This window comes from Aegilops tauschii, chromosome 3, assembly GCF_002575655.3.
Source record: "Aegilops tauschii subsp. strangulata cultivar AL8/78 chromosome 3, Aet v6.0, whole genome shotgun sequence".
NCBI lineage: Eukaryota > Viridiplantae > Streptophyta > Magnoliopsida > Poales > Poaceae > Aegilops > Aegilops tauschii.
This window is the reverse complement of record NC_053037.3, coordinates 2307489-2328036: the sequence shown is the minus strand read 5'-3', so window position 1 is coordinate 2328036 and position 20548 is coordinate 2307489. Positions and strand designations below refer to the sequence as shown.

The 20548-nt window shown below is 46.5% G+C and overlaps 1 long non-coding RNA gene across 1 annotated transcript; it reads right to left on the bottom strand.

Annotated features, from left to right (window-relative positions):
• Positions 1–13249: 13249 nt before the first annotated feature.
• LOC120975258 (uncharacterized) lies at positions 13250–15030 on the bottom strand. Its single transcript, XR_005771045.3, has 4 exons — positions 14748–15030; positions 14498–14673; positions 14314–14390; positions 13250–13647 (listed from the first exon to the last, which is right to left on the bottom strand). It is a non-coding gene; the product is annotated as an uncharacterized lncRNA (long non-coding RNA).
• Between the last annotated feature and the right edge of the window lie 5518 nt (positions 15031–20548).

Sequence of the window (20548 nt, the reverse complement as noted above, 5' to 3'; positions counted from 1 at the left end):
GTCCCACCTCGCTAGTTGAGAGGGGCTTGGAGTGGTTTATAAGCCCCACTACGGCTGCCCTCTCGAGCTCCTCTCAAATGCAGGCTTACGGGCCTAATGTCACACTGTGCTATCTGTGGGCCTATTGGGCCTTCTGCGCGCCTGAATCCTGGCCCAGGTTGGGTTTCTAGTCGTATTCAGGCCGTGGTGGCCCAATAGGTGGCAGTTTTTTAAATTTTTTTTCCAGATTTTTGGTTCTGTTTTTTGCATTATTTATTTTCTTTTGTTTTTTGCTTTATTTTTTAATTCTTTTTGCTTTTAGGTCAGCAAAATTATAAACTGTCTGTTAGTGCCATTAGTTTTTGAAAAATATAAACTTTCTATTAGTGCCATTAGTTCTTTATGAAAATTATTTTTGCTGTATTTAGTTTTTTTGTTTTCTTTTTTGCTATATTTATTTTGTTTTGTTTCTACTTACAACAAAAAACTTATTTATTTTATTTTATTTTGTTTCTAATTACTTATTTATTTTACTTTATGATAATTCTTTTTGCTATTAAAGTTTCTATCAAAAAAGTTCTTTATGAAAATTCTTTTTGCTTTTAATGATTAAAAATAAAAAAGAGGGGCAATGCTCGTTGATTTGCTTCAAGCCTTTCAGAATAGTGTAGACTGCACTGCACATAGCTCGATGCAGTCTACCTTATTCCTCAAGGCTTGAAGCTAAGCAACGTGAGCATTGCGCCTCTTCTTCATCGTCTCTGCACTCAGGGCTTATAAACCGCTCCTAGTGCCTCTCAGCTAGCGAGGTGGGACTAAAAAACTGCTTAGTAAGAAACTCTAGTACCGGTTCGTGCCACGAACAGGTACTAAAGGTGCTCGTGGGGCCACAGCCTCATTAGTACCGGTTCGTGGCACCAACAGGGACCAAAGGGTGGAATTGGTCCCGGTTCGTGCCACCAACCGGGACCAATGGCCTTGCACAGCGGCGTGGTGGTGAGTTTAGTCCCACCTCGCTAGCTAAGAGAGAGCCGCACCTGTTTATAAGGTGTGTTGCGCCTGAGCTGTCGAGCTCCTCTCTAAAGCAGGCTTACGGGCCTAACCTCTCTGTACATGCCTGTGGGCCTACTGGGCCTTCTGCGGCCCTGAATCCTGGCCCATGGATGGGTTTCTAATCGTATTCAGGCCGTGGTGGCCCAGTAGGTGGCATAATTTTTAAATTTTGGCCTGTTATTTTTCATGCATTTACTAATTATTTTGAGCTATAAGACCCTAAAATTGAAAAGCATTTCAAATGAACTCTGAAAAGGTTGAAAGTTGGCATGGTATCATCATTTCATCCACATAGCATGTGCAAGAAAGTTGAGAGGGTTACGGCAAAAACTAGATGCACTTCTTGTACAAAACGGACAATGGTATCATACTCGTCTATTACAAAGTTGGCATGGTATCATCATAATAGTTGCGGGAGAAAGTCTTCACTTTTTCTTCGCTTGTGTCATTTGCTTATTGCGCCTTAACCATGGATAATCTTCATCGTTTATCAGGATGCTTGGGTCAGCCTTGACTTTGAAGGGAGGAATTTCATGAAACTTTTCATAATCTTCAGACATGTCTGTCTTGCCCTCCAGTCCCACAATGTCCCTTTTTCCTGAAAGAACTATGTGGCGCTTTGGCTCATCGTATGATGTATTCGCTTCCTTATCTTTTCTTTTCCTCGGTCTGGTAGATTTGTCTTTCACATAGATAACCTGTGCCACATCATTGGCTAGGACGAACGGTTCGTCAGTGTACCCAAGATTATTCAGATCCACTGTTGTCATTCTGTACTATGGGTCTACCTGTACCCCGCCTCCTGACAGATTGACCCATTTGCACTTAAACAAAGGGACCTTAAAATCATGTCCGTAGTGAAGTTCCCATATGTCCATTATGTAACCATAATATGTGTCCTTTCGCCTCTCGGTTGCTGCATCAAAGCGGACACCGCTGTTTTGGTTGGTGCTCTTTTGATCTTGGGCGATCGTGTAAAATGTATTCCCATTTATCTCGTATCCTTTGTAAGTCAATACAGTCGAAGATGATCCCCTGGACAACGAGTACAACTCATCACAAACAGTGGTGTCACCTCTGAGACGTGTTTCCAACCAACTGCTGAAAGTCCTGATGTGTTCACATGTAATCCAGTCGTCACACTGCTCCGGGTGTTTGGAGCGCAGACTGTTCTTGTGTTCATCGACATACGGGGTCACCAAGGTAGAGTTCTGTAGAACTGTGTAGTGTGCTTGAGACCAAGAATATCCGTCCTTGCATATTATTGAGTCCCCCCCTCCAAGCATGCCTTTTCCAGTCAGTCTCCCCTCATACCGCGATTTAGGGAGACCTATCTTCTTAAGGCCAGGAATGAAGTCAACACAAAACCCAATGACATCCTCTGTTTGATGGCCCATGGAGATGCTTCCTTCTGGCCTAGCGCGGTTACGGACATATTTCTTTAGGACTCCCATGAACCTCTCAAAGGGGAACATATTGTGTAGAAATACGGGCCCCAGAATGACAATCTCGTCGACTAGATGAACTAGGACGTGCGTCATGATATTGAAGAAGGATGGTGGGAACACCAGCTCGAAACTGGCAAGACATTGCGCCACATCACTCCTTAGCCTTGGTATGATTTCTGGATCGATCACCTTCTGAGAGATTGCATTGAGGAATGCACATAGCTTCACAATGGCTAATCGGACGTTTTCCGGTAGAAGCCCCCTCAATGCAACCGGAAGCAGTTGCGTCATAATCACGTGGCAGTCATGAGACTTTAGGTTCTGGAACTTTTTCTCTAGCATATTTATTATTCCCTTTATATTCGACGAGAAGCCAGTCGGGACCTTCATACTGAGCAGGCATTCAAAGAAGATTTCTTTCTATTCTTTCGTAAGAGCGTAGCTGGCAGGACCTTCATACTGCTTCGGAGGCATGCCATCTTTTTCGTGCAAATGTTGCAGGTCCTCCCGTGCCTCCGGTGTCTCTTTTGTCTTCCCATACACGCCCAAGAAGCCTAGCAGGTTCACGCAAAGGTTCTTCGTCACGTGCATCACGTCGATTGAAGAGCGGACCTCTAGGTCTTTCCAGTAGGGTAGGTCCCAAAATATAGATTTCTTCTTCCACATAGGTGCGTGTCCCTCAGCGTCATTCGGAACAGCTAGTCCGCCGGGACCCTTTCCAAAGATTACGTGTAAATCATTGACCATAGCAAGTACGTGATCACCGGTACGCATGGCGGGCTTCTTCCGGTGATCTGTCTCGCCTTTGAAATGCTTGCCTTTCTTTCGACATTGATGGTTGGTCGGAAGAAATCGACGATGGCCCAGGTACACATTCTTCCTGCTTTTGTCCAGGTATATACTTTGAGTGTCATCTAGAGAGTGCGTGCATGCGTGGTATCCCTTGTTTGTCTGTCCTGAAAGGTTACAGAGAGCGGGCCAATCGTTGATGGTTACAAACAGCAACGCGTGCAGGTTAAATTCCTCCTGTTTGTGCTCATCCCATGTACGTACACCGTTTCCATTCCACAGCTGTAAAAGTTCTTCAACTAATGGCCTTAGGTACACATCAATGTCGTTGCCGGGTTGCTTAGGGCCTTGGATGAGAACTGGCATCATAATGAACTTCCGCTTCATGCACATCCAAGGAGGAAGGTTATACATACATAGAGTCACGGGCCAGGTGCTGTGTTTGCTGCTCTGCTCTCCGAAAGGATTAATGCCATCCGCGCTTAAACCAAACCATACGTTCCTTGGGTCAGCTGCAAACTCAGCCCAGTACTTTCTCTCGATTTTTCTCCACTGCGACCCGTCAGCGGGTGCTCTCAACTTCCCGTCTTTCTTACGGTCCTCACTGTGCCATCGCATCAACTTGGCATGCTCTTCGTTTCTGAACAGACGTTTCAACCGTGGTATTATAGGAGCATACCACATCACCTTCACAGGAACCCTCTTCCTGGGGGGCTCGCCGTCAACATCACCAGGGTCATCTCGTCTGATCTTATACTGCAATGCACCGCATACCGGGCATGCGTTCAGATCCTTGTACGCACCGCGGTAGAGGATGCAGTCATTAGGGCATGCATGTATCTTCTGCACCTCCAATCCTAGAGGGCATACGACCTTCTTTGCTGCGTATGTACTGTCGGGCAATTCGTTATCCTTTGGAAGCTTCTTCTTCAATATTTTCAATAGCTTCTCAAATCCTTTGTCAGGCACAGCATTCTCTGCCTTCCACTGCAGCAATTCCAGTACGGTACCGAGCTTTGTGTTGCCATCTTCGCAATTGGGGTACAACCCTTTTTTGTGATCCTCTAACATGCGATCGAACTTCAGCTTCTCCTTTTGACTTTCGCATTGCGTCCTTGCATCGACTATGACCCGGCGGAGATCGTCATCATCGGGCACTGGTTCCTCTTGATCTTCAGCAGCTTCCCCCCTTGCAGCATCATTGGGCGCATCGTCTGGTTCCTCTTGATCTTCAGCAGCTTCCCCCGTTGCAGCATCACCGTATTCAGGGGGCACATAGTTGTCAACGTCCTCTTCTTCTTCGCCGTCTTCCATCATAACCCCTATTTCTCCGTGCCTCGTCCAAACATTATAGTGTGGCATGAAACCCTTGTAAAGCAGGTGGATGTGAAGGATTTTCCGGTCAGAGTAAGACTTCGTATTCCCACATATAGGGCATGGACAACACATAAAACCATTCTGCTTGTTTGCCTCAGCCACTTCGAGAAAATCATGCACGCCCTTAATGTACTCGGAGGTGTGTCTGTCACCGTACATCCATTGCCGGTTCATCTGCGTGCATTATATATAATTAAGTGTGTCAAAAACCATTACAGAACATCATGAATAGATAATTAAGTGACCAAATTAATAGAAGTTCATCATCACATTAGAACCAAAGTACATACATAGTTCTCATCTAACAACATATATATAGCTCTCCAGAGCATCTAATTAATTAAACCATACGTTGAAACTATGTAAAACATTTCAATGCGAAAACAAATGCGATCATAATCGCAACCAAGGTAACAATTGATCCAACGGCATAATGATACCAAGCCTCGGTATGAATGGCATATTTTCTAATCTTTCTAATCTTCAAGCGCATTGCATCCATCTTGATCTTGTGATCATCGACGACATCCGCAACATGCAACTCCAATATCATCTTCTCCTCCTCAATTTTTTTTTATTTTTTCCTTCAAGTAATTGTTTTCTTCTTCAACTAAATTTAACCTCTCGACAATAGGGTCGGTTAGAATTTCCGGTTCAACCACCTCCTAGATAAATAAAATCTATGTCACGTTGGTCGGTATATTTGTCATAAACAATAAATGAACCAAATAGTTATAAAAAGATAATATATACCACATCCGAATCATAAGAAGGAATAATAATAGATAGGACGAGGGCCGACGGGGCAGATACCAAAACCATCGCACTATGTAATAAGAAGGAATAATAAAAGTAACAAAATTAGACAAGTAACTATCTAAAGTAAGAATTTTTTCCTTTCAGAAAGAAGATAAGAACAAGAGGCTTCACCACCACTACTGGAATCAGCTAATTTGCCATCTGCCAGCTCTTTGCCGTCTGCTAGCTGACGGCAAAGAAGCTCTTTGCCATCAGCTACCCAAAAGCAGACGGCAAAGAAATGGCAGACGACAAAACAGGTCTTTGCCATCTGCGAGCTCTTTGCCGTCCGCTGGCAGACGGCAAAGAGAGAGGTGGCCCCCACCCCCCGCCCGTTTGGAAAAAACTTAACGCCCCACCTCTTTGCCGTCTGCTAGCAGACGGCAAAGAGACAAAGGCGGACGGCAAAGATTGGCGGACGGCAAAGAGGAGAGTACCTAACGGCCCCTACCCCCCGCCCGTTACTCTCTCTTCTCTCCCTCTCTCCTCCCCGACGCGCCCCGCCACCACATCCCACCCCGCCGCCGCCGCCGCCGCCCCCGCCCCCCGCCCCGTCGCCCCGCCACCCGCCGCCCGCCGCCGCCCCGTCGCCCCCTCCGCCCCGTCGCCCCCCCACCCGCCGCCCGCCGCCCCCTCCGCCCCGTCGCCCCCCACCCCTCCGCCCCGTCGCCCCCTCCGAACCGTCGCCCCCCACCCCTCCGCCCCGTCGCCCCCCACCCCTCCGCCCGGCCAGCGCCACCCCGCCGCCCCAGAGCTGTGGCCCCGTCGCCACCATCGCCCGGCCAGCGCCCCTCCGTCGGCGAGCAACCCCACCGCCCGGCGCCCCTGGGCCCTGCCAGCGTGCCACAGGCCTCCCACCCCTGCCGCAGGTGAGCCCCGGTTGCACCCCTCTTCTCCTTTTTTTTCATTTTTTTTTCTGTTTTTTAGTTTAGATTACTTTTAGTTTAGTTTTAGATTTAGTTTAGTTTAGATTACTGTTAGTTTGGTTTTATATTTTGTTTAGTTTAGATTAATTTTAGTTTGGTCTTAGGTTTAGTTTAGTTTTAGGTTTATGTTTAGTAATAAAAAAATAAGAATAATTAGAAGAAGAGGAGGAGAAGGAGGAGAAGGAGGAGAAGGAGGAGAAGAAGAAGAAGAAGAAGAAGGAGAAGGAGCAGTTGTTTCATCGCTTCGAGGTTTGGTGGTCGACGACCTCGCCGTGCGTTTGACGAGCTCTGCCCCTTCGTTCGTGGGTGAGCACAAATGACATGTCCTCCTCCACCGTTAATTATTTGCTCTGTTCAGGTGTTCGTGCCGATGAAACTTGATAGCTATCTATATATGTGTCTTGAATCATCAGTATGCGTAACCAATATGTGTCTCCCGTTCGAAAGCGTCATAGTTATAAATATGCATGCATTTGCATATTTATAACCTTGATTCTTTCGAATTGTCCAACGCTATCCATGGACAGCCCGAGTATGTTTAGATTGGGTTCGTTTTCCCATATGCTTTGCTCCGGATCTGACGCTTAAGTTTCGTCAGTGCCTCCCCTGTTGTTCTCCGGGTACACATCCTCTCTGTTTATTGCAGAGACGTGTATCAGGAGAACAGCGGGGAGGTGCTGCCGAAATTTTGCGTAGGATCCGGAGCATAGCATGCAAAAATGGACCCAATCTAAACATACTCGGGTGGGATTAGGACCTATCATTACCTATTAGAGTGTAGGTTGCATGGACGTAATAAAATTGACAAAATAGATCAACTGATGAATATATACATGGTGAATTATATATATATATATATTTGTTGTGTGTCTAGTAGCTCTGAAAGTCAAGATGAGTGATCGTGCGTGGATGTACACCGGTCACACTGGTCAGAACAAATGGAGCACTGAATGGTTCACAAAAACCAAGGGGTTTGTGCGAGCCGCATTTGCAAATGGCCAGAGGAAAACCTGGTGCCCCTGTTTACGGTGCGGCAATTGGGAAAAGAGGACAGAGGCTGAAATGGGCAAACACCTACAGAACAGTGGTTTTACCCCCGATTATACGGTGTGGACATTTCATGGTGAGTCTGCCCAATGTGACCGAGCTGAGGTGGATCGTCGTCGCACTGACGAGCATGGTACCGGGATGGAAAACATGGTGCAATACTTCGATGATGCTCGGGATTCGGACTTCGATGATTACAAATGGTCATGTCAGTGGTGTTGCAGGCTGCTATACAGAGTGAGAGAGATAGAACGGAGAAACTTTTGGCGGAGGCGGCGGAGAGGCAGCGGGAGTTGGAGGAGAGGACGACAAAGATGTTGGAGGAGGAGAGGGCACGGAATGACATGCAGGCAAGGGCCATGTACGAGCTCCTTGTGGTAAGTTTCTTCTGCAGATTAGCCAAAACATTCATGTAGTGTTTGTCTCATTACTAACTAGTATGACTGAGTCGTCAAAACCAAATGTGCAGTCTGTGTGCGAGAAGACCGGTCAGACCGCTCCGCCGATGCCAGTGATTGCTCCTGGGACCACGGTGAGTTTAATTTGAATGGACATTACTTGCTAGTCTTAACATTTGAGTGTCATCATGCTAACAAGACATTGGAAATGATCTTTGGTGCAGCGTAACTCCAGACAAGCATCGCACGATCCTTCTCCAGCTACCGACCCGAGCCAGCCCGCTCCTACACCTCCTGGATCATGGTAAGTTTATCTAGTGTTTTTCTTAACACATGCATAAAGACCTAGACTTAGCTTTATTTCCTCCAATGCTTACCATAATGACCTAGACTTAGCTTCTTCTCCTCCAAAATGACTTAATAAGCTTACTGACCTCCAAAACCATCCATTTTACCTAAGATAGCTCTTAAACGATCTGTACTTAGCTTACTTATGTCAAAAATTGCATAATTAGCTTAGTTACCTCATAAACGATCCATTTTACCTAAGTTAGCTCTAAAATGACCCATTTTACCTTGGTTAGCTTATAAATGATCCAGTTCATCCAAGTTAGCTCAAAAATGACCCATTTTACCTAGATTAGCTCCTAAATGATCCATTTTACCTACGTTAGCTTTAAAATGACCCATTTCACCTAGGTTAACTCCAAAATGACCCATCTTACCTAGGTTATCTCATAAACGATCCATTTCAACTAATTTAGCTCATAAACGATCGATTTCACCTAGTTAGCTCAAAAACGATCCATTTCACCTAAATTAGCTCTTAAATGATCCATTTCACCTAAGTTAGCTCAAAAAGATCTATTTCAACTAAATTAGCTCATAAATGATCCATTTCACCTAAGTTAGCTAAAAAACGATCCATTTCAACTAAGTTAGCTCATAAATGATCCATTTCACCTAAGGTAGCTAAAAAATGATCCATTTCACCTTAGTTACCTCAAAAACGATCCATTTGACCTTAGTTAGCTCATAAACGACCCATTTCAACTAAGTTAGCTCATAAATGATCCATTTCACCTTAGCTAGCTCATAAACGACCAATTTCAACTTAGTTAGCTCATATATGATCCATTTCACGTAAGTTAGCACATAAATGACATACTCTTCTTGTTCTAGTCTTCTTCTTGTTCTACTCTTCTTGTTCTAGTCTTCTTATTCTAGTCAACTATTTCTAACTTTCTTATTTTGCCATTTTGCAGATTTCATTCACTTCATGGAAGCTAGCTTGCTATGGAGTGCTTGTTTATGTATGGATGGAACTTGTTTATGTATGAATTGATGGATGGAACTTGCTTATGTATGAATGGATTGAACTTGCTTATGTATGAATGTATGGAACTTATGTGCTGGATGTATGTGATATGAATGCCTGTGAAATATATCTATATTATGTCATATATATTTGCTGTGAAAATTGTTGGATTTAATAAAAAACAGAAAAAAGAGCCAATATGCAGGCTCTTTGCCGTCTGCCACCGACGGCAACGGGCTCTTTGCTGTCTGCCGCTGACGGCAAAGAAGCCACGTGGCATCCAGCTGTGCTTCCTGGGAGCTGACCCATTTGGTCAGTTTGCCTACAGTGGCAGACGGCAAAGAGTAAACAATTTTGCCGTCAGCGGCGGACGGCAAAGGCCTGCCATGTAGTGACGTGTAGATGACATCAACGGCGGACGGCAAAGACACTAGAAAGTTTGCCGTCTGCCGCGGACGGCAAAGGCCTGCCGTTATCCACTTAACAGACTGACAGCGCAATTATTGTCGTCCGCTCTCTTTGCCGTCCGCGGCAGACGGCAAAGGGCCTTTGCCGTCAGCCGCCCGGAAGCAGACGGCAAAGTAGCTCTTTACCGTAGCCTACTTTGCCGGGGCCTTTTGCCGTCCGCGGCTGACGGCAAAGGCCTTTGCCGTCCGCCGTGGCAGACGGCAAAATAGCTGATTCCTGTAGTGCACGGTGCTGCTGGCGACGAGATCGGCGCGGGCGATCGACGGCGGTGAAGACGGGGACGGGACGTGACGGACCGCTAAACCTAGACAAATCTCGGGGAAAATGGAGCTCGGAGGTCGAGTTTCGAGAGGACAAAGATTAACTAGTGTGTCTCAGACATTTCATGGAACACCTCATGTGCATAGGAGGTGAGCTAGAGCACCCAAATGCCCTCCCCTCGCCGGCCAGAAAAAACAGAGCACTCTGGAGTGCTCTGCTGTGGCGATGGGGTATATATAGGGAACTCATTGGTCCCGGTTGGTGGCACCAACCGGGACTAAAGGCCTTTGGTCCCGGTTGGTGCCACGAACCGGGACCAATGCCCCCTTTAGTCCCGGTTGGTGGCACCAACCGGGACCAAAGGCCTTGTGCTGGAACTGGCGCGGTGCGGTGGGATGTTTAGTCCCACCTCGCTAGCCGAGAGGCTTCGACAATGGTTTATAAGCGCAGCTGCGCTGACCACTTCGAGCTCCTCTCAAATGCAGGCGTACGGGCCAATTCTGTCACTATTTGCCTGTGGGCCTACTGGGCCTTCTGCGGGCCTAAATCCTGGCCCATGGATGGGTTTCTAGTCGTATTCAGGGCGTGGTGGCCCAGTAGGTGGCATAATTTTTTTCCTCTGTTTTTTTTCTCTTTTGCTTTATTTGTTTTGTTTTGTTTCTACTTACAACAAAAAAATTATTTATTTTATTTCTAATTACTTATGTATTTTACTTTAATTATTTTATTTTTATTTATTTTACTGCTGCTATTTTTATTTATTTTACTGCTGCTATTTTTACTTAATTTATTAAGGTTTATTTATTGTAGTTACTATAGTTTATTTTATTTTATTTTATTAAGGTTTACGAGCTGTGGGAGGGACGAGGGGTGGCGACGTGCTGTGGGACACGATGCAGGGGCCGAGGAGGGAATTTAGGGTTAAGTTTTTATACGGGAACGGTTAGACGGGCTTTAGCGGGCTTTCACCGGGCTTGTGGGGTTTTACCAGGTCATCGATGAGAGTTTCCAAAAATGTCATTAGAAATCGTCATGGATTAACAGGTTTCTTGTAGTGATATGTCGAGCACAATGAGTGGTGATCCTCCGGCCTCCCACTCGCACGCAGCCGCCGCCACCCTCCCGCTCGCTCGCCGCCGCCGTCGTCACCAATCCCTTGGGCCCACTGGTCAGGTTTGACCAGTCGCCCCCGCCTCCTTCCTCCTCTGGCCGAACAGAGGTGGGGCTCCGGCGATCAACACCGGCGAATGGCGGCTCCTCGCGGGGTCCTGAGGGCGGGGATGGATCCGCCAGGCCGGGGCGGTTCTCCCGGTGGTCGAGGAGGTGGCGGGGATGGAGGGAGTCGCCGGCGGCGAGCTCCGCGGCGGACGGCAGCTTCGGGAGGTTTGGGGCTTTGGCCTATGGTGGTTCCCCGACGCAGCTGAGGGTTTGGGCGGCTCCGCACGGTCGAGGGGAGGAGGATGGTGGTGCTATACGGACGGGGGGGCTCTGGTTGCGACTGAATGGACCGGAGGGCGGCGGCAGCTGTACTGGCCGGAGATGGGGAAGAAAACCCTCCCTGGTCGATTGCCTGCTATGGGGGTGCTAGGTAGGGTGGCTTGAGGTCGCCTGAGGGACTGGACGGACTCGGGGGCTTCTTATATAGGCGGCCGGAGTCGGTTCCAACGGCGGCCGTGGATAAGAACGGCGAACCGCCGTTCTCTAGCCTGCAGGACGTCGTGGCGGCGACGGGCACTAGTGGACGAGCTCGCGGATAAGCTTGGACTGCTCCAGAGGCGAGCTGGCGAGCGGCTGTGGCTCGGGCGGCGCCGTCCATGGCAGGGGCCTGCTGTGGCCAGCCGTCGTGCCCCTGAAGACCTATTCATCTTGCCTGAAGGTGATCCTGTGTCAGATCCTGCACGATACCTCATCACTACAACACGTCGGCGGCGGTGTATGAGGCGTCCATGGCCCTGGTGGCGCCTTCAAGGGAGGACGCATGATCTTCAAGGAAGGACAGGCCATCAGATTCATCCACTTGGTAGCGTCTTTGTTCATCCAGGTTTGACGATTCATCTTTTCATTATCTAGTCTCTCAGGGATGTCAAACGTACCCTCAACAACTAACGTCAGCATTTATTTTGTTCTGTAGTGAACCCCCTCGATGAATGCATGTCTGTTGCCATGGCTAGAGAAAATTCTACATATCCACATCCTGATAACCAACAAGAGAAGTAGCAGCTTTGATATGGAGGTATTTTCCTTCACTGCGTGCTTTTTCTTTGTGCCCTTTACTGTACTGTAGTAGCATTTGCTAAATTGATTGAGAGAATAGGACGGCACAACAAGCTAGGGCTTCAAGAAAACCAACCAAATTCTTTTTTTTTTGGGATCAACCAACCAAATTGCTGTAATAGCACGATCCGCAAGACCTAGAAGGGATCTACACATGACATCGGTGGCTTCTCCTCCGCCTGCTATTTGCCGCTTTGACACTGTTGACAGATCCGAGTTCCACCTGCTAGGCTCGAATGGTAGATGTTACGGGCAACTGTATGTGAATCCCACTCCAAGGGATCACCCTTCTCTATCCTAGATATGGCGGTTATGGAGTTGATGGCTCATGTTTTTTTTCTCTTTTGCTTTATTTGTTTTGTTTTGTTTCTACTTACAACAAAAAACTTATTTATTTTATTTCTAATTACTTATGTATTTTACTTTAATTATTTTATTTTTATTTATTTTACTGCTGCTATTTTTATTTATTTTACTGCTGCTATTTTTACTTAATTTATTAAGGTTTATTTATTGTAGTTACTATAGTTTATTTTATTTTATTTTATTAAGGTTTATTTAGTTTTATTTATTTTATTAAGGTATATTTATTTTATAAATATAAAAAAATAAACATAGATGCGCTTATAGAGAAAATTAAACCTAAATTCACAGTAAATTTCAATTTACTGTGAATTTAGGTGAAATTCCCTGTATAAGGGCATCTATTTTCACTTTAAGAGAAGCTCAACAAGGCATAGAGGGACGGGCTTATAAACTGGTGTGAGCACCCTTCGGTTGGCGAGGTGGGACTAAACACTGGCCGCAACTAGGACCAGCCCTTTAGTCCCGGTTTGTGGTATGAACCGGGACTAAAGGGTGGTGGGCCAGGAGCGTGGCCCATTGGTCCCGGTTTGTCCCATCAACCGGGACCAAAGGGTCCGGACGAACCGGGACCAATGCCCCCACGAGGCCCGGCAGGCCCCTGGCCGCACGAACCGGGACCAATGCTTACATTAGTCCTGGTTCGTGACTGAACTGGGGCTAATATGAAAACTGTCCTGTGACCTAAGCCCTGTTTTCTACTAGTGATTAGGGTCATGCAATCATTCGCTCCCATCATTGCACCACTAGTTAAGCAACAAATCAAATATAACAGTAGTTCCATTGGTTCAACCAACAAGTTAACAAAAGTTTACTTCCCACTACTAATTTTGCAACTCGTGATAATAAACAAAACAGAGCACAAATAAATAGGAATGATCTTTTCCATGACACAAGCACGGCAAGCACAAACAAAATCACCCTTGCGCATGAAACAGAGCAAGGTACTAATATAGCAGCACAAGAGCGGGAGCTAGAGGTAGGAGACCGATTCACAGGAGAGGAGGTTGTAGTCGATGTCGCACACGACCACGTCGCCGTCACGCGGTGGATGTTGTAGTCGAGTTGGACCATGTGCGGGGCGTCGTCGTGGCGGTGGATGACCTGGTTGTCATCATCGTCCATGGAGGATGCCTGCTCCTCCGAATCTAACAAACAAGTAAGTGCTAGTGTCGTTGATCTAGTACAGAAATTAAGCAAGCTAGTATAGGAGACACGCATGCTGCTGCTAGTATCTACAGAAATAAATCAAGCTGCCTGTGTGTGTGCTTGAGCTAGCTTAGTACGTACAGTCCATGGTTGGGCTCCAAAACTAATAGAGCATGCTAGCGTCAACATAATCAATCAGAAGGTTATTTTGTTGTTGTTGCTAGCACTGCTAGCTGTATGTGTTAATCCATCCGTCCATGGACCTAACTAATGTTGTTGTATCTCTAGACTAAGTGCAGCAACACAAGAAGAACTAAAACTGCAGAGCACATGTGTACGTAACTACCTATACTCATCCATGGCAAACTGTACCAAACCATCCATACATAGCCAGATTGCAATGGAGTGGATTTAACACAAGACATGAAAAATTGATGAGCCAAATGATTTTTAGTATTACTAACTTGAAAGGAAGCTCACTGTTTCCATCTTCTATCTACCCATGATTTCATTTTTCTGAAGCAAGCATCAAAAAGCACAATGACAATCGAATTTCACACAAAAACTGAACCAATACTTGCTGTTATGTAGTGTCCATGACAATTGCAATTGATGTCTACTCCAGATCAGATTTGCAAGGGCTAGAAAGAGAGGTTGTAGCTCACCATGTATGGTGGTAGGAGGTGGATGCAGGGGAGGGGTGGAGGGCATCCTGCAGAAGAAGCTTCGCCATTAGAGCAACCTGCACAAAACAGAGGAAGGGGAGATGAATAAATCATGGTGAGGAAAAGGGCCTTCCACATGTTTAGATTGGGAAGAGAAACAACAACAAAAAGACCCAAAAAAAACCTTCCATGGCGTGCTGTACTAGGAGCAGCTCCTCTCTCTCCGCTAGGGTTTGGGGTGCTGGGAGGCTCCATGGTGCCGCTGCGTGGTGGGGGACAAGGGAATCCATCTCCATGGCGGCGTCCCGCCCAACGGAGGTGCGCCCCTCCTGCCGTCGTCGCCGGCACGCCCATGGCGACCTGCAGAGAAGGAAGAGAAGATGAGGTGAGGTGAGGAGGAGATGGTGGGTGAAGAAGGAGGGGGAGGGGCTTACCAGTGCTGGATCCGGTCACCTATGGCCTCTCCGTGGCCTGCCGTGGCGGATCCCGGTGAACAAAAGGGGATGCAAAACCCTAGCCAGTTGGGGAGCCGCGGATCTGCATGGAGGTAAGGCAGACGCGGACCAAGGGGATCTCGCCGGCGTGCTGCGCGCGGCCGGAGCTCGCAGGAACCGGGCGGCGTGGGTGGCGGCGGCGAGAGAGATAGAGGGGTTCGGGGGGAGAGAGGAGGCGACGAGGGTTTGGGTGGGTTCGAGCGAGAGAGAGAAAGAGAGAGAGAGAGAGAGAGAGAGAGAGAGAGAGAGTGTGTGTGTTGGTGCGTTCAGTGGGTCGGATGGATGGATGGATGTGGGATTGTAGGATTCCTGGGCACAAATGGACGGTAGGATGTGAGCCAGGTCATCGATCCGTGGCACAAATGGATCCACCAATGAGAATAAGTGAAACTGAAATTGAGTGTGTGGGTCTTTCTCTTGATTATTTTTCTTTCTTTTTTCTAATTCTGATTTTATTCGCGGGTTGTTTTTTTTTCCGGTGAAAACGAAAGGAAATGATATATGGTTGGCGGGCCGATGGGCTGGATTTCGAAAGCATTGCGTGCATGTTTCATCTCGCTTTTGGAACACGGCATGGTGTCGAGCAGAGCCCACACTTTTCGTTCGGCTTTCAAAACACGAAACTCAAATTAACTGTCGGCTCGCGTCATGGAGGTCGAGGAAGAACCGGCGTTCGTCGTCGTCCTCCTCACAACTGCTACACATGCAACTTGGAGGGGGTTGTGAGGCCGAACATGAACACGTGTGATGGTCAACATCATATATCTTCCTTCGCGATGGGTGGGTGATGCACGACGAGTACGATGTTCCATGAGATATGCATGTTGTCGACCTCTTTCGGCTCGGAATCTATGTTGTGATAGCTCAGCCCATGGGAACATGTCAGACCAAGGTATTAGCCCAACCCATCACAAGATTTCCTTCGGGCTGACCCGACGTGGCCATTTCCCCCCTCCAAGTGCTGGCGACAGTGGCGTCCATGAAGGGGTCACACTTGGGAGTTGCGTGCCAGGTGGTCACGCCTACCACCACACATTCAGACATGTAAGATGATCCAACGCAAGTTCTAGTGGCATTGCTAGCCGCCGAAGACCGCAGAACATTACTACGGTGTCATCGCCATCCGTGAGGGGGGCACACTTCGAAGCTGCATATTGCCTATTTAAACATCCCATCACACTTAGTGGCATTGCTACCCCCAAGGCCCACGACCGCCCTAAGCATGGCCTCATTTACCTGAAGATCTAGGCCTTTGACTTTCGCCGGACGGACTTTGACCAACGTTCTTTTCCATTTGGTTGTGATAGGTCATTCCATACGAACTCTACAGAACAAGGTCCGGGCCCAACCCACCACAAGATTTCCTCCCGTGTCGACCCGACGTGGTTGTCTCCCCCCTCCAAGTGCTGGCGGCAGTGCCGTCCGTGATGGGGGTCACACTCCGAAGCTGCGTGTAGGATGACACTGAATTGATCTCGCTCTGAGCGTTCAAGAATATTCATGCAATACCAAAACTGAAAAACATTACTTCAGTGTCATCGCCGTCCGTGAGGGGGGCCACACTCCGGAGCTGCGTATTGCCTCAGGACCTGACACAATGTTTTCATATGGCCTTGTAGGGTGCGGTGAAAGTTTTAGCGCGTTTCACAGAAGCCTGATCGGAGGTTGCTTGTAAACTACACCATCTCCTAGGTAGTATCTGGCTATCGAGAGCGAACGTGTCCGGTTTGTGAAGGAAGTGTATTGCCCGTTGCTCCGTTGGCCTCGAAACTTCTCGTGCTCACAAAGGGAGCCATTGCATGACACGTGCCAGTGCATGGCATTTTTCGGGCCAGCCTGCAATATTTGAGACATTTACTGCATTTGTAGGGTTTCAATGCGGGAAATTGCAGATCTGCACGGCGGCCACCTGAAATGATGTCCAGAATTGGTTTGTCAAATAATATATGATGTCTTTGCAGTATGTGTAGGCCTAGTGCAACCCAAGGAGGGGCATGCCCCACCACCGGGAGGCGAATGTACCTCGGCGGCATGCCGGATCTAGCCGTTGAAATCCATGGGAAACCATACGATGCCGAAAATCCTCGGGACCTGGCATGGTGTAGTCATATGGCCCTTGTAGGGTGTGGTAAAAGTTTGAGCATGTTCCACAGAAGCCTGACCAGAGTCCACTTGTAAACTACACCATCTCCAAGGTAGTATCTGGTTATCGAGAGAGAACGTGTCCGATTTTGTGAAGGAAGTGTGCTACCCGATTACTCCGTTGGTTATTTCAACCCTCCATCACACTTGTATACATATATTAAGACACAAATGCATGTTTTGGTGGCATTGCTACCCCCGAAGGCCCCCGAACGGCCTAACCCTAGCCCCGTTGACCCGGAGATCTAGGCCTTTGACTTTCACTGGACGGCCTATGACCAACGGACATTTCCACCTGGTTGTGATAGGTCAGCCCATAGGAACATTTCAGAACAAGGTCTAGGCCCAACCCACCATCGGATCCCCCTTGTGTCGACCCGACACGGCCGTTTCCCCCTCCAAGTGCCGACGGCAGTGTCTTCCGTGAAGGGGGTCAGACTTCGAAGACGCATGACGGGTGTTTGCACCTGACACCACACTTCCAAACATGTAAGAGGATCCAGCACAAGATTTGGTGGCATAGCTAGCCCCCGAAGGCCCCTGGCCATAAGATTCCCTCTATGTCGACCCAACGTGGCCGTTTTCCCCCTTCAAGTGCCGACGGCATCGTCGTCCATGAAGGGGTCACACTCTGGAGCCGGTTGTCGGGTGTTTGCGCCTGCCACCACAATCCTTGAAACAATCTGATGGATGTAGATATAAAATTTGTCTCGATTGGCCAAGGAATGAAAAATATACAAAAAATTCAAAACAAAAGGGTGCTTTCTGTAAATTTGAAGCAAACATGATTTAAGTTTGTTCAAATTTGAAACATAGCATACTAACAGAATCCTTTCAAGATTCTGATAAAAAAAACTATATAAATTTTTTCAAAATCAATCCAAGTATCAATTACTTATGATTTTAACAAAGTATAAAGACCTATATGCAAAAGTACATGAGGTCACATTTCTAACATACTAAAAAATAAAAACAAATTGGATATTCATCATCCATGGAAAATTCTACCCCAACTCGATGCATAATTTGTGTATGTTTAAATTTAGATAAGTTTGATTTAAATCATTCAAATTTTAACTTAAAAAAACAAAAATAATTTAAAATAAAAAAACAGATGATATACATGCCTACGGCCATGCCGTAGGCATAGTTCTTGGGGCTACTAGAAGGCGCCACGTGGCGGGGCTATGCCTACGGCCTTGTCGTAGGCATAGATGGAAAACTATGCCTACGGCTTTGCCATCGGCATAGCTCTGCGACATGGCAGCTCCCAGTAAAAAAAAAGATGATATTTATGCCGCCGGCCGCCGTCAGGGCCGTCGGCATAGATTTGACGGCGTCAGCCCGCCGTCTGCAGTCCCCGGGCCACCAGGGCCACCTCTATGCCGACGGCCTAACTATGTCTACGGCTGTCGTAGGCATAGATCGATGTATGCCGACGGCCTTACTATGCCTACTGTTGCCGTAGGCATACATGGAGCTATCCCGACGGCTTTTCTATGCCGACAGTATTCCCCAGGCCGTCGGCATAGCTTTATCTATGCCTACGGCAGCCGTCGGCATAGATATGGCCGTAGGCATATAAGGTTATTCCGGTAGTGTTGTATTATTCTTGATGTATAGTGAATACATTATTCGGGTGCAATGCATTTACCTTGAATTATTTTGTTGGTAAAATCGTCTCATGTGAGTGCTTGTCAAATTTCTTTTCAGAAGTACTATTGGAAGTTTTTCTCTAATTAGCGTGTGTTTTCTGCCTAGTGTGATAGGCTTGTCAGTAAGTGTCCTGTTCAGTGTATCGGAGAAAAATCATGATGCTTTCTAGGTCTTGGATTTATGCTCTGCAGTTTCCTCCAGTGTTCCACACAACAAGTTGTCTACCGGATCATCACGCTGTGTTTTCTACTCATCAGCGTTTTCTACTCATTAGCTCTAGACCAGACACAAAAATATTCCTGAGCATTGTTGCCAAGACATAAAAATTACCAGAATGGCATATTACGCCACATAAGAATGACATAACTACATCAGTCTAACAAGGAGCAAAGATGATCTGAGTTCACATATACTCCCTCCGTTCCTAAATATAAGTTTTTTTAGATATTTTAAATGGACTACAACATATGGATGTATGTAGACATATTTTAGAGTGTAGATTCACTCATTTTGCTCCGTAGGTAGTCACTTGTTGAAATATATAAAATGACTTATATTTGGGAACGGAGGGAGTAAATCACAGAGATACCTCGCAAAAAAGTTTCACAAAGACAATAAATTTGATGCACTGCTTGACAAAGTGGCACGTAGAAATTCAATCTATACAGAAAACTAAGTTTCTATAGTACAACACCCTCGTCCATCTTGAGATGGGCAGTGGTTTGGCCATGCCAAACTGCGGACATTGGTTTTCCAATTAGAGGTTGCCAAATCCACATCGGATGACCCTACAAACTTTGTTGTATTTTCAGTTAGCCTTTACAACATCCACGTCTGGATGACCCTACAGTTTGAGCGAAGATTACTGAAAAGGTTCCAGGGCCTGGAGAACTGTTACATGTACACATATGTTGCAGCTCCTCGTGACTTCTCTGTCATGTTTCTTTGTGGGAGATGCATGGCAAAATATAAGGAAGAAAAACTGTAAGCTGAAAAGAGAAGCATTAGTTTGAAAGGTAATCTCCTAATCCATCAGCCACATGTTACAAGGAACTAAATAAATATTAGTTGGAAATAAACAGAGGCTTATCCATGTCAGTGGTAAAAATTTCCCACGGAGGAAGAAAGTAATCATATTTCCATAGATAGCTCTGAAAAATTGAAAGAATGGGTTAATGATGAACAAAACCAACCCCGACGATTCCCTAAGCACTTGACGACATCAATAGATAGCTCCGTAATACACTCTTTATATGTACATATTTGGTACTCTTAGAAGTTTATTTCACTGGCCTTCTCAATGTACTGTGAGGTGACAAAACACTCATGCAACCATGATAATATTTCCTGTTCAATCCTACTAATACAACCCGATGCTTTATAAAATTCCAATGTTATTGAGAGGTACCACTTGACAACATCAATAGGAAGGTGTATCATCCGTAACACTTATTCAACTGTGTCATAGGTACACCACCAAAGCCCTGAGACACATAATTATTGTACAAGGGTAGTTTTTTTCCTATAGAAGTTACAAATTATAAATTGATCAACAATATTATAGGAATATAATTACACATTCAAAAACTAAATGCTACCTAACTTGAAAGCTGATTACTACCGAACTTGATCTTCGAGCAGCCTAATTTGTAGGTGACCAGAAATTTTACATCAACTTCATCTATTCAGCAATCTCTCCAGTGACTGAAACATTATTATCCATAGGCTGTAATATAAATGGCACGAAAGAAGTACGCTTCAATCTTCCTCTGACCCTAACTGAGATGTACACCAAGGTTGCTGTTCATGTCGCTGGCAGGCGCCAAATGCAGAGCGACCAGAGGGCGGCCCGGCCTACCGTGGCAATCTGATATGGCTAGTATAACTACTTCAGTTAGGATTCTGAAAATTGTGTGGAAAGGAAAACAGTTATAGAAATGCAC